The 12,761-nt window shown below is 34.1% G+C and overlaps 1 pseudogene; it reads left to right on the top strand.

The window, feature by feature from the left end:
- Nucleotides 1-8,893: 8,893 nt before the first annotated feature.
- Nucleotides 8,894-11,911, top strand: LOC18043418 (annotated as a pseudogene).
- Nucleotides 11,912-12,761: the final 850 nt, after the last annotated feature.

Below are 12,761 nucleotides of genomic sequence, written 5' to 3'. Positions count from 1 at the left end.
ATTGAAACAATCTCCAAGGCAGTGGTATAAGCGATTTGATCGATTTATGAAAGGGCAAAGGTACACAAGAAATAAATTTGATCATTGTGTATATTTTCGCAAGTTACAAAAATGATCTTTCATTTATTTGCTATTGTATGTCGATGATATGCTAATAGCATCAAAGAGCAAAGATGAGATTGAGAAGTTGAAGACTCAACTCAATCAAGAATTTAAAATGAAATATTTAGGTGAAGCTAAGAAAATTCTTGGCATGGAGATATGCAGAGATGGAGCTCGTGGCAAAGTAAGCTTGTCTCAGAAGCAATATTTGAAGAATGTACTACAACAGTTTGGCATGACTGAGCAGACAAAACCTGTGAGTACCCCGTTGGCTTCTCATTTCAAGCTTTCTGCACAATTATCTCCTTCAACAGATGCGGAACGAGAATACATGTTACAAGTTCCGTATTCAAATACACTTGGTAGCTTGATGTATGCAATGGTGTGTACAAGGTCTAACATTTCACATGCAGTTGGTATAGTGAGCAGATATATGTATAATCCTGGTAAAGGACATTGGCAAGTTGTGAAATGGATTCTACGGTACATTCAGAAGACCGTGGATGTTAGTTTACTGTTTGAAAGAGACGATACATTTGGTCAATGTGTGATCGGGTACGTTGATTCTGATTATGCTGGTGATTTAGACAAACGACGGTCAACCACCGGATATGTATTTACTTTTGCTGGAGGGCCAATTAGTTGGAAGTCTACACTACAGTCTACAGTTGCACTATCGACCACAGAGGCCGAGTACATGGCAATTACAGAGGTTGTTAAAGAGGCTATTTAGTTACAAGGTTTGCTTGAAAACTTGGAATTGACACAGGAGCACATTAATGTGTATTGCGATAGTCAGAGTGCTATTCACTTAACGAAGAACCAAGTTTATCATGTGCGTACGAAGTACATCGATGTGCGATTTCACTTTGTGTGGAAAATTGTTTATGAGGGGAAGATTCTTCTTTAGAAAATTAAAACTGCAGATAATCCCGCAGATATGTTGACCTAGGTAGTAACGGCGATCAAGTTTGAGTATTGTCTAAACTTGATCAACATCTTACAAGTTTAAAAGCAGTCCGAGAAGGCAGAAACTGGAAGGTAGTTTGTTGATAGTCGGCTCAAATTTACTAAATCTTTGCCGAGGTGGAAAATTGTTGAAAAGTCAGCCCACAAAACTTATTTTCCACACGATTTTTTCTTGACAAATTGGAGGTTGGTGGCACAAATATTTGACAGGTTGTTGCCATGCATGCAGTCAACTTTGGAGAAGCAAATTTAAAGACAAATTCCTAAGGTAGGTGCCTAATTTATGTTGACAATTTTGTTGGGGTTGGTGCTGTTAACATATATGTTTCCATAATATTGATTTTGATGATAACAAACAAGATTAAGAATGATTAATCTTTTAAGCCCAAATTATTTAATATTCTTTTTAAATAAATCATTATTTTTACATTATAAAGGTTTTATATTTAATGGAAAAATGATTTTATGAAATTGATTGTTTTTATTCTTTTTAAATAATAAATCATTATTTTCACATTATAAATGTTTCATATTTAATGGAAAAATGATTTTATGAAATTGGTTGTTTTTCAAAGTTTATGGTTTAATTGAAAGAATTTTGAAAACTTTGAAATAAACAAGTATTGCTTGAATTTTGGTAAAGGACTTATTTGAAAAGTGTCATAGCATTTTTGGGCTATAACATAATTTCAGAAAGTTTTGGGATTAACAAAGCATTACTTAAAAATTCTAAAATTGGACCTATTTGCAAAGTTTCATGACGTGTTGGGCTATGGTACAGTTTTGTAAAGGTTTGGGGTCAAACTGTAATTTTAGAAAATAGTGCACTGTGCAGGTTACTGTAACAATCACTGTAGCAAACGGCTAACCGTTTATTTAAAAAGGCTAACCGATAATTTCCAGAAAGCATGTTCTTTAAAGTATTGTTAATATGATGATTCTGGAAACTAACGGTGAACCGTTTATTGAAAACGGTTAACCGATTATTTCCAGTTTGCTAACCTTGAACCGTTTAGTAAGAACGGTTAAACCAAATTTGTTTTGCAGGTCTCTGGAAATTAACGGCGAAAGGGTAAGACTAAACGGCTAACCGTTTATTTGAAAATTAGCCCAACGGTAACTTTGACCGACCGAAACGGTTAACCGTTTAGGGTTAACGACGAACCGTTTTCTGTCCGACAGTCTATAACGTCTAGTTTTTCAGCTCCAACTATAAATAAGCTCAATCCAATTCAAACAAAGAGCATTCCAACGATCATCATTAAGCAAAATATAGAGAATACAACTTTCATTGAGCTTTAAATCTTTGTATTCATCTCATTCATTCACACATTGAGCTTTCACTTGTGATCAAACATATTGTGTGAGAGAGATTCATTTGTAATCTTTTTTGTAAAATCAAGTTAAAAGATTGTAAGTGTTGGGATACACTTGGGTTAAGAGATTGGGGATAATCTCTTGTTGTAAAGGCCCATTGACACCTTGGAAGTCAATTGTAAGCGTTTGAAGCCTTGGAGGCTTGCTTAGTGGAATCCTCAAGCCCGGTGTGCTTGGAGGCGTGGACGTAGGCGGGGATTGCCGAACCACGTAAAAATCCTTGAGTTTGCTTTCTCTTCCCCTACTCATTTATTATTGTGCTTTTATTGAATTTATTGTTTTCGAATTTATTAAGGCATTAGATTAAATTGTTGTGTGGTTTGCCTAAGATAATTTTTAAAATCCCAATTCACCCCCCTCTTGGGTTGCCTAGTTAGTATTTCAGGTGCAATAGTGCACCCCATTTTTCCTTATAAATAGAAAGCAATTCCTCATTTGTTAATCATCCCAATTTGAGAGAAGTAGAGAGCAATTGCAAGTGAGTTCTTTGAGAGAATTTGAGAGAGCTTCCACTTAAGTGTTCTAGTGAGGTTCCATTTGCGTGTATTGGGGTTGTGGGTTTTGTGAGTTTTTTCCACTTTTGTAAATTTTCATTGTTAGTAAAATTATCTTTCAGTCTTTGCCCGTGGATGTAGGCATTACGCCGAACCACGTAAATCATTGTGTTATATTTTCTTTACATTTGTTTAACACCACATTTATATTTCTTCAGAAGTTGCAGTATTAGTAATTGTTCAACCCACGTTTCCGCAACAGAATGGGCTGAATTATCTATGCAACTTGTTCATATTTTCCCATGCCGCGTTTTATGGTGAAGAAATTATGATTTTGGCCATTTATTGGTGATCATAGACTTATAAATTTCGCCCGGTTGACCTTTGATATGGACTGGGTGGCTTTACTCAAAGAATTTTAATCTTTTGTGAACTATCTATATATGTTTTTTCTTCTTGTGGTAGCCACAGGCGAATCTATTTCACAACACATACCGTCCTTGGTCTGATCTGTTTGGCCAATATATCTTCCCAGTTTTAATTACGTGATTAAGGGACAGTTTGGATTAAATTGTCGTGTGCTATACGAAGACATGAAAGAACAATGCTTCCAGTCTACTTCCAAGTTTTGCAAGCAAGCATTTGGACAATTTTGTAGATTTTTTTTAAAATTTAAATGGAATCAAATTCTAATCAATATTAGCCAAGTGATGGGTCTTGAGAAGACTGACAAGGATAATATTTTCTTTTGACTTTTATGCAATCCGATGGAGATGCAACTATTATTTAATTTCGGGTAAAAGCTCATTTAGTCCATATATTTTAAGATTAGTGTCTGTTTAGTCCATATATTTTTAAAAATGCTTCGAAACATCATTGCCGTTAAAGTATTAATACATCTACCGTTATTTTTTATTTCTTTTGGCTTACTTTTACAATATTACCCTTTTATAATTTTTTTGTTTGGACATTAATAAAAAATAATTAAATTACCAATTTAACCCTAAAAAAATTATATTAATTTTTTTGCAAGCACCATTTGCACACTTGGTAGTTCTCATACAATTTTTGACAATTAAAAATTAATATATTTTTTTATTTTTTAGGGTTAAATTGGTAATTTAATTATTTTCTTTTATTAATGTGCAAACAAAAAAATTATTATAAAAGGGTAATATTGTAAAAGTGAGCCAAAAGAAATAAAAAGTAACAATTTAATTTTTGACAATTAAAAATTAATATAATTTTTTATTTTTTAGGGTTAAATTGATAATTTAATTATTTTCTTTTTATTAATGTCCAAACAAAAAAATATTATAAAAGGGTAATATTGTAAAAATAAGTCAAAAGAAATAAAAAGTAACGGTATGGGTATCAATACTTTAACGGCAGAGATGTTTTGAGATATTTTTAAAAATATAGAAATTAAATAGATGCTAATATTAAAATACAAAAACTAAATGAGCTTCTCCTCTTTAGTTTCCGGAAAATATACAATCAAGAATTCAAGATGTTATCACACAACCACTCCATACATAATGAAAAGCCCAAATGCAAAAGACCCAAAAAAAGAAAAAGAAAAAACATCCACAAAAATATCCCAATTAGCTTTACGACCCAAACCGACCCATCCTATTTAATTTGGTGTGGTTTCATCTTTGCAAAAATGTCAGTTTACGTCGTTCACGCACTAATGACCATATACAGCGGTTTTATTCTTATTTTCATTTTATATAGATTCTTCATGATATGATTGGATGAATATGAACATATTTGGTGTTGGGGAGAGCAAGCTGTTTGATTGAATGAACTCAGTGATCGACAAAATGCCTGAGTGAACAGTCCAACACTAAGCTCTATCATCAAGACTCGTGTGCATCAGATAGTGATGATGAGGCATGACATGAACAAGAAATGGTAATGTCATGTTGGATGTCTCAGCATTAGATCAAGAATACTCTAGAGGTCACAAGGATTAGCTCAAGGTCTATCCGAAGACACGAGAGAACTGAAAAGGACAATGCACAATAGCCATTATATTAGAATTGAGTTAGCGATAGCCATTGGATGTAATGAAAGCTGTACTTGCAGTACTATGATCATCTTGCATGGGTAGCAAGATGTCACCTTTGCATATATTACAGTGAGAATCGATTAAAGTCGATGATGTGCTTAATTCATTTTTTTATATTGCATTTGCAGTATTAGAGTTTTCCAGCTTAAGTTCCTTTATCTTTTCAACTTTTGGTGATCCTGCACCTATAACTTTGGCCATTTATTCTCGGTTGACCTTTGATATTGACTGGAGGGATTATATTCAAATCTGGATATTTATGAACTTGGAAGTATTTATAACATTGTTTCTTCTTTTTCTTCCATGTCGACAACTGACAAGTCTATTCCACATTCTCGTCAGTTTCAATTACTTGAAGATAAGGGATCAGTTGTTCCACATGTTCTATGTCCTACAGTTAACCAAAAAGTTGATTTTCTATTATTGTCTTTGTATTTTCTGAGGTAAGATTTGGGCAATTTTATAGAAATTTCCTTAATTTCTAGTGAAGTAAGATTCTCATCATTATTAGCCTAGTGATGGATCTTGAGACCCTTTAATGTTTACGGAATATGATCTTCTCCTAATTTGAGCTTTACTGAATTTTTAAAAATCTTCTGTTATATGTCTTTTAGTGATAGTATATGAGTAAAATTTAACTTCTTTTATTATTTTTTATTTATTAACAACCAATCTGATTGAGTTATTTGCTCAGGACATGATCATATTAGAAGAGAATCCTAATCCAATGTTTACATGGTATTTGAAAGCTCAAAATAGCTCAAATTAGAAGAGAATCCTAACTGATTATATATTTATTGTAAAGAAATGACAAATATCTTTCCCTTATCAAGATTATAATAATATAAGATAAGATGATTATTACATTATTATTACATTATGAATTTATTTTTGGAAAACTGATTATTATTAAATCTAATTTAGAAGTGATTCATTGAGAAGTTAAACAATTGACAATTCCAAACATACCCTACTGCTGAAAATGTAAATGCTATTTACACAATTCTACTGATTCAAAATCCCTGCAAAGCAGCTGCAAAATTTCTCCTCAAAAACCGTATTTTATTTTATTATACACACAGACGCACACACATATTTTTGGAAAGACTGTCCCATTCTCTCCTAATAAAATATAATGAAGACGAGAATCCTCCACTATATTTGAAAATCTCTAACAAGCATTTTAACCAAAATTCATCCATTTCTCTACATTTAACCCATTAAACATTGCTTATATTAAATGCCAATTTATAATGAGTTTTTAAAATAATTGATATTAGTTGTACGTGTTATCGAAATAATTAGCTACTATGAAAATTGTTAAACGTTTGATAAAATTTATTTTGAAGATGTTATGAGTCTTAAAAATAGTCATATGTGATTGATAAATCTTATAGTTAAACTACTATATGAATATAAATAACTGAAATGGATATTGAATAAAATTTATTTACAGATTTATAAACACGCATAAATAATATATTCTATTGTGTATATATAATAATTGACAACTAAAATAAATATTTTATCTTTTATTTTGTTATCTCAATATAATTAGTAATAATACTAATCTCTTTAAATTTAATGATTTTATTTCTTAATTGAATTAGGATAATTTTTAGATTTTCATAATATATGTGTGGATATAGATGAAATTATATTAAGTATAAAACTGATTCTCAAAATCAGATTTTGAAAAGCTACTTACTCCTTTCATGCTTTTTAACAGTTGAGGATGGGTTAATTTTATCAAAAGTGATTTAAAAAAAAAATTACCAAATACCAAAATTAACTTTTAACTTTTCAAAATTACTTTTGAACCTCTCAAAAGTAATCTCAAACAGATCCTACCTAAGTTTCCACATTTCATTTTTATCATAAAAAATAAATAAAGAACAAAAATATGACAAAAGAATATTTGTTCTTTTGTTAATTTTTGAATTTTTTTTTATTTTTCTATATTTTTCTTTTTCTAAAAATTCTCAAAACTGACTAATATTTTATAATTGAAGAGATTAACACATCCCATTATCTATATTTTATCATTTTATGTTGTGGAAGTACAAAATTATATCAGCCATTAGCAAAACAAGCATTATATATATAATAACAATAATACCTGTCATTCACACTGGCGGCAGTCATCGGACGGCAACGCCAAGATTAACCTTGGCCGTGGCTTCTACGAAATGAAACCATCTGATGTGAAAACATCATAAAAGATTAATTAATGTTTTTATATTAATTAAAATGGTGGGTGTAATTAAGCTATACGTATGTAATACCGAATTATAGGCACATTAATAGTATTAAAATCATTTAAAAAATAGTATTAAAATAATTTGTTAGTATTTAAAAATAATTCATAAAATATATATTATCTTATTCATTATAACTGGTTTAATATAAATTGTTATTTTTTGTAAAAATTTAAAGATAATTTTCGGGATCGTTATAATCAAAGATATAATAGTTAAAAGGGACACGTGTAATCATTTGGACAAATTGGTTTAAATATTATTGTTGGTCCCCTAGTTATTGCTATAAACTTTTGTGTCAAGTGATACTTGTGACATAGTATTAAAGTTAACGTCCCAATTGTTTGAATCTCTTACGCTAGTTAAGACTTGTTTCTCTATGTTAATTTGAATCGTCATCACTTTGTCAAAGGTTCACATATGGAACTTAAGACACGGCTTGCTGACTGCTGAAAGATGATGATGGCCAGTCTTCATTACAATTCTTAACTGGTGCACTTTTAACCCAAGAAAACATACGACAAAAGTTTGCCTTGGGAACCATCTTTAGCGTTACATCTATAGTTGGCAAAACTTTCAATAGGACTTTTTTTTGGGCAGGAAATAAATATTTAGGGGCAGTTAAAATTCTTTTTTGGGAAAAAAAAATCAGAACTTCTATGATGATTCATCATTTCATCTAGTGGGATGGAATCGAATCCAATAATATATAGTATCTAAGATTAGCAGTAAGGGGATTTAAGCTGAAACTTGATTAATTATAATATTCGAAAGGCCGAGGCGTAACAATTTGCAATATTTTATCAATTATTCTGCACGCGGAAGAAAAATAAAATTATTTCTGCCATTTGCAAAAGAAACAATATTTTTTTCTCTTTTAGTAATGTTACCTTACTTAACCACTAGGGCTTCGTCCAGTGGCTAGAGCCACTTCGTCACAAGTGTGAGGGACGTGGTTCGAGCTCCCGCAGACGTATTTCAGAAGTTTAATGACGTCACCTTAGAGGGTTAAAATCTGAGGGAGCGGTGCCATATCAGAGTTGATGTAAATTGAGAGCAATGTCGTATTAGAGTTGATGAATATTTGAGAGGGTTAAAATCTGAGCGGACGGTGCCGTGTCAGAGTTGATGTAAACTGAGTACGGTGTCGTATCAGAGTTGACGAATATTTGAGAGAGTTAAAATCTAAGCGGTGACATATCAGAGTTGATGTAAACTGAGAGCGGTGCCGTATCAGAGTTGATGTAAACTGATTTCAGTAACTATATAATTGTAAATATCATGAGCAATAATCTCCTAAAAAAAATATTACCTTACTTCTCTTTGCAAATGCATCTTTTTATGCTCAATAAACGTGATTGTTTATTATTATTTAATGATGTGTAGTTGGTGGTGCGTTAAGACACCCGCCGTTCTAAATAAAGTGGTAAGCGATATATATATATATATATATATATATAAATTATATGTATATGGCAGGGGCATGATCAACACCTCCAGATTAATTCACAGACCCTGCATTGTTGAACCTCAAGTTCTAGCAAATTATCCAACTTTCTCAAATTTTAAAATTCACTCTTTCTTTTCCAATTAACTCCAAAAGAAAAATTCCATTCAACATGGGCACGACCACGAGAGTGTCTTTGCCGTATTTTGTTGTGCATGCTGCCCTTGTCCTGGTATTCTGTTTCAGCTTTCAGTTCGTTCCGAAATCCCATGGTGCGAGGGCCGCTAGAGTTGCTGGGAACGAGACAGACCGAGAAGCCTTACTTGAATTCAAGTCCAAGATCACTGTTGACCCTTTTGGTGTTTTAGGCTCATGGAACGAATCCAGCCACTTTTGCAAGTGGCATGGTGTTTCATGTGGTCATAAGCACCAGAGAGTCACAACCTTGGACTTAAGAGTCCCTTAAACTTGCTGGCTCTATTTCACCTTACATTGGAAATTTGAGCTTTCTTAGAAGGCTACATCTCGAAAACAACAGCTTCACCCATGCAATCCCTCCAGAAATTGGTCGTCTACGAAGATTGAGAGGACAAACTCTTAACAACAACTCAATTGGAGGGGAAATACCTGCCAATATGTCCCGTTGCTCAAACATTATTCTTATGGATCTATCCGTTAATCAATTGCTGGGAAATATTCCTCCAGAATTCGGCTCCTTGTCAAAGATTAAAGATCTCCGTTTATTTATGAACAATCTGACAGGCAGCATACCTTCTTCTTTGGGAAACTTATCATCCATTATTCGACTTTCTTTGACCTACAATAATATAGCCGGGAGTATTCCTGATACTTTAGGCTACCTGGAGAATCTTTCCTTTCTGGCATTAGGCGGAAACATGTTGTCTGCCACTATTCCTTCCTCAATCTTTAACCGCTCTTCCATCACAACTTTTAGTGTGGTATTAAACCGAATGCAAGGAAATATTCCCTTGGACTTTGGTTTCACTCTCCCAAATCTCCAGCATTTCGGCATTGTGTTTAACAATTTTACTGGTGCTATTCCACCTTGTAGTGATTTAACACCCCTTAAGACTCAAGATGATAAACCACTGCCCAGGAGACTCTAGCCAAGATCAAACAAGTTGCAGAAGAAACCAAGCTTTGATATCAAGACTCTAACATGGATTCCAATTAGCCCTAGGTCTAAGATTAATATCACAGAGTATAACCTAACCAAGAAGCACTTCACAAACACACAAGAAACATAATCTTACGTGGTTCGATTGTGCATGAAATGCACAATCTACATCCACGGGAGAAGCCACAGAAAAAGATTTATTGAAGAATCAAGAAGATAAATATAGAGCTTCTAAACAAGAGATTACAAGCAACAAGAAGAACCTCTCTCACTCCTCAATCTCTCTCTCAAGCTCTCACTGAACCACACGTCTTTCTCCCTCAACAACCAGTTTTATACTCCTGATGCTGAAACCCAGATTGCACAGAATCTGGACACGTGTGTAACGGTATTTAACAAACTTGATTCGTTCCTTCACAAGCTAGCTCACGTGCTGAGGGCCGAGTCGTTTCGTCTTTAAACTTAAATGTCTCGTGCTGCATGTGACAAGTGATTGAAACCATTTGATCCAAACGAAACCGTTTTGGGGCTTTGAGTTTTCGATTCATTGCACTCAAGCCCACACACCTTCTATAAACAATGCCTCCAAGTTGGAAGAATTTCTAGCAGCAGAAAATAAACTAACTGGGGAAGTGCCTCATTTGGAAAAGTTACAAAGACTTTCTCAGTTCGTAATTACAGCGAACCATCTCGGAAGAGGGGGACGCGATGATTTCAACTTCCTCTGCTCTTTGACCAACGCTACTAGATTAGAGTTATTGCTACTCAATGACAACAATTTCGGAGGGTTAATACCCGAATGCATTAGCAACTTCTCAACGACTCTTGCTTCGTTGTTTCTTGACAATAATAAAATTTTTGGAAGCATTCCACCCGGGATCGGGAAGCTTGTCAATTTACGCAGACTATATGTGTGGAACAACAAATTATCAGGTACGATTCCCTCTGCTATAGGAGATCTCCAGAATTTAAGGATGTTAGGCATGAGTGGAAACAGATTTTCAGGAAATATTCCACTTTCTGTTGGAAATTTGAAAATGTTAATCCAACTAGAAGTGAGTGAAAATTTTCTTCAAGGCACCATCCCTTCAAGCCTATGCCAGTGTAAGAGCTTGATAGGAATTAATTTTTCCAAAAATAATCTCAGTGGTACCATACCTCCCCAACTCTTTGGTCTCTCATCCCTATCAATTTCTCTTGATTTATCTAGAAACCATTTCACCGGTTCCCTTCCCATAGAAGTTGGAAATCTGAAAAATCTAGGTGTATTAGATATTTCAGGAAACTTGTTATCGGGTGAGATTCCTATTAGTCTTGGGAGCTGTACAAGTTTGGAAAAATTACTGATGCAGGGCAATAAATTCTATGGTCCAATTCCTTCATCATTGAGATCTTTACGAGGTCTTAGTGTTTGGGATTTCGCTCAAAATAATCTCTCAGGGGAAATTCCTAAATTTTTAGCAGGATTTAAACTTTTAGAGAATGTAAATCTATCTTACAATGACCTTGGGGCAAGGTACGTACCAACAGAAGGAGTCATCAAAAATTCAAGTGCTACGTCAGTTATGGGAAACAGTAAGCTCTGTGGTGGCATACCAAAATTGCAATTTCCTAGATGCACCAAGAACAATTCAAGCAATCAGAAGATCTCTCGAGGATTGAAAGTAATAGTTTCAATTATCAGTGCCTTTTCAGGATTACTTATAGTATCATTTTTCTTTTTCTCTTGGCTCCAAAGGAGGAGAAAACTAAGAAAACAGTTGTCAGGACCTAAACTGAGAAAAGCACTTCCAAAAGTGTCTTTATGAAAGTCTCCTGAAAGCAACTGATGGATTTTCTTCAACACATTTGATTGGAGTTGGCAGCTTTGGCTCTGTGTACAAAGGACTACTTGATGAAGATGGAACTGTTGTCGCAATCAAAGTGCTTAACCTCCAACGTCCAGGAGCTTCCAAGAGTTTCATGGCTGAATGTAAAGCCTTGAGAAATGTACGCCACCGAAACCTTGACAGGGTCATAACATCTTGCTCAAGTGTTGCTTCTCGACAATGACTTGAATGCTCACGTTGGTGATTTCGGGCTAGCAAGATTTCGTCAAGAAATATCAAATCCAAATCAAAGCAGCTCTCTTAGAGTAAAAGGAACAATTGGCTACACAGCCCCAGGTTACATTTAAATGCGTTACATACTTCTTGGATCGCTTCCACCGTTTCACGTGAATAGTGCCGTATACGTGAATAGTACCGTATACGTGAATAGTGTCGTATACCGCTTAGGAAGTGAGGTGTCAACAAATGGCGATGTTTACAGTTACGGGATATTGTTGTTAGAAATGGTGACAAGAAAAAACCAATAGCTCTGATACCACTGTTAGGAAATTGGTGGGTGAAGCAGACACGCAGCTAAAGTAAAATTGATAGAAAAATAAAGAACAAGCACAAAAGAAAATACCAGAAATTACGTGGTTCGGCTTTTAGCCTACGTCCACGGGCGAAGACAGAAAGAAATATTATACTAGTGAAAAGGAGTTACAAGTATTGTAGTATTTTAGCTCACTACCCAAAACCCCAATACACCCAAACTCTCAAATCACTAAGCACACAAAATTCTTTGCTCTTGCAAGAATCACTTCTCACAACTCTCAATTCTCTCTACAAAATTGGATGATAAATGAATTAGGGAGTTCTCCCTTTTATAGCCAAAAAATGGTAATTAAAATAATATATACATATTTCAAATGTTGTTGCCAACTTCTTCTTTTTCTCCATTTGGACGGCACCATTTTCTTTGGCCGGCTGCACCATTTTCTTTGGCCGGCTTGTCAAAGCCAACTTGAATTTGCCTTGTGGCCACCGACTTTGACATGTTTGAGGGAGATTTGAATCTTCATAATTCTGTTTGG

Source organism: Citrus clementina, unplaced genomic scaffold, assembly GCF_000493195.1.
Source record: "Citrus clementina cultivar Clemenules unplaced genomic scaffold, Citrus_clementina_v1.0 scaffold_4, whole genome shotgun sequence".
Classification (NCBI taxonomy): Eukaryota; Viridiplantae; Streptophyta; class Magnoliopsida; order Sapindales; family Rutaceae; genus Citrus; species Citrus x clementina.
The sequence above is the reverse complement of the archived record's forward strand: the minus strand, read 5'-3'. Positions and strand labels throughout refer to the sequence as shown.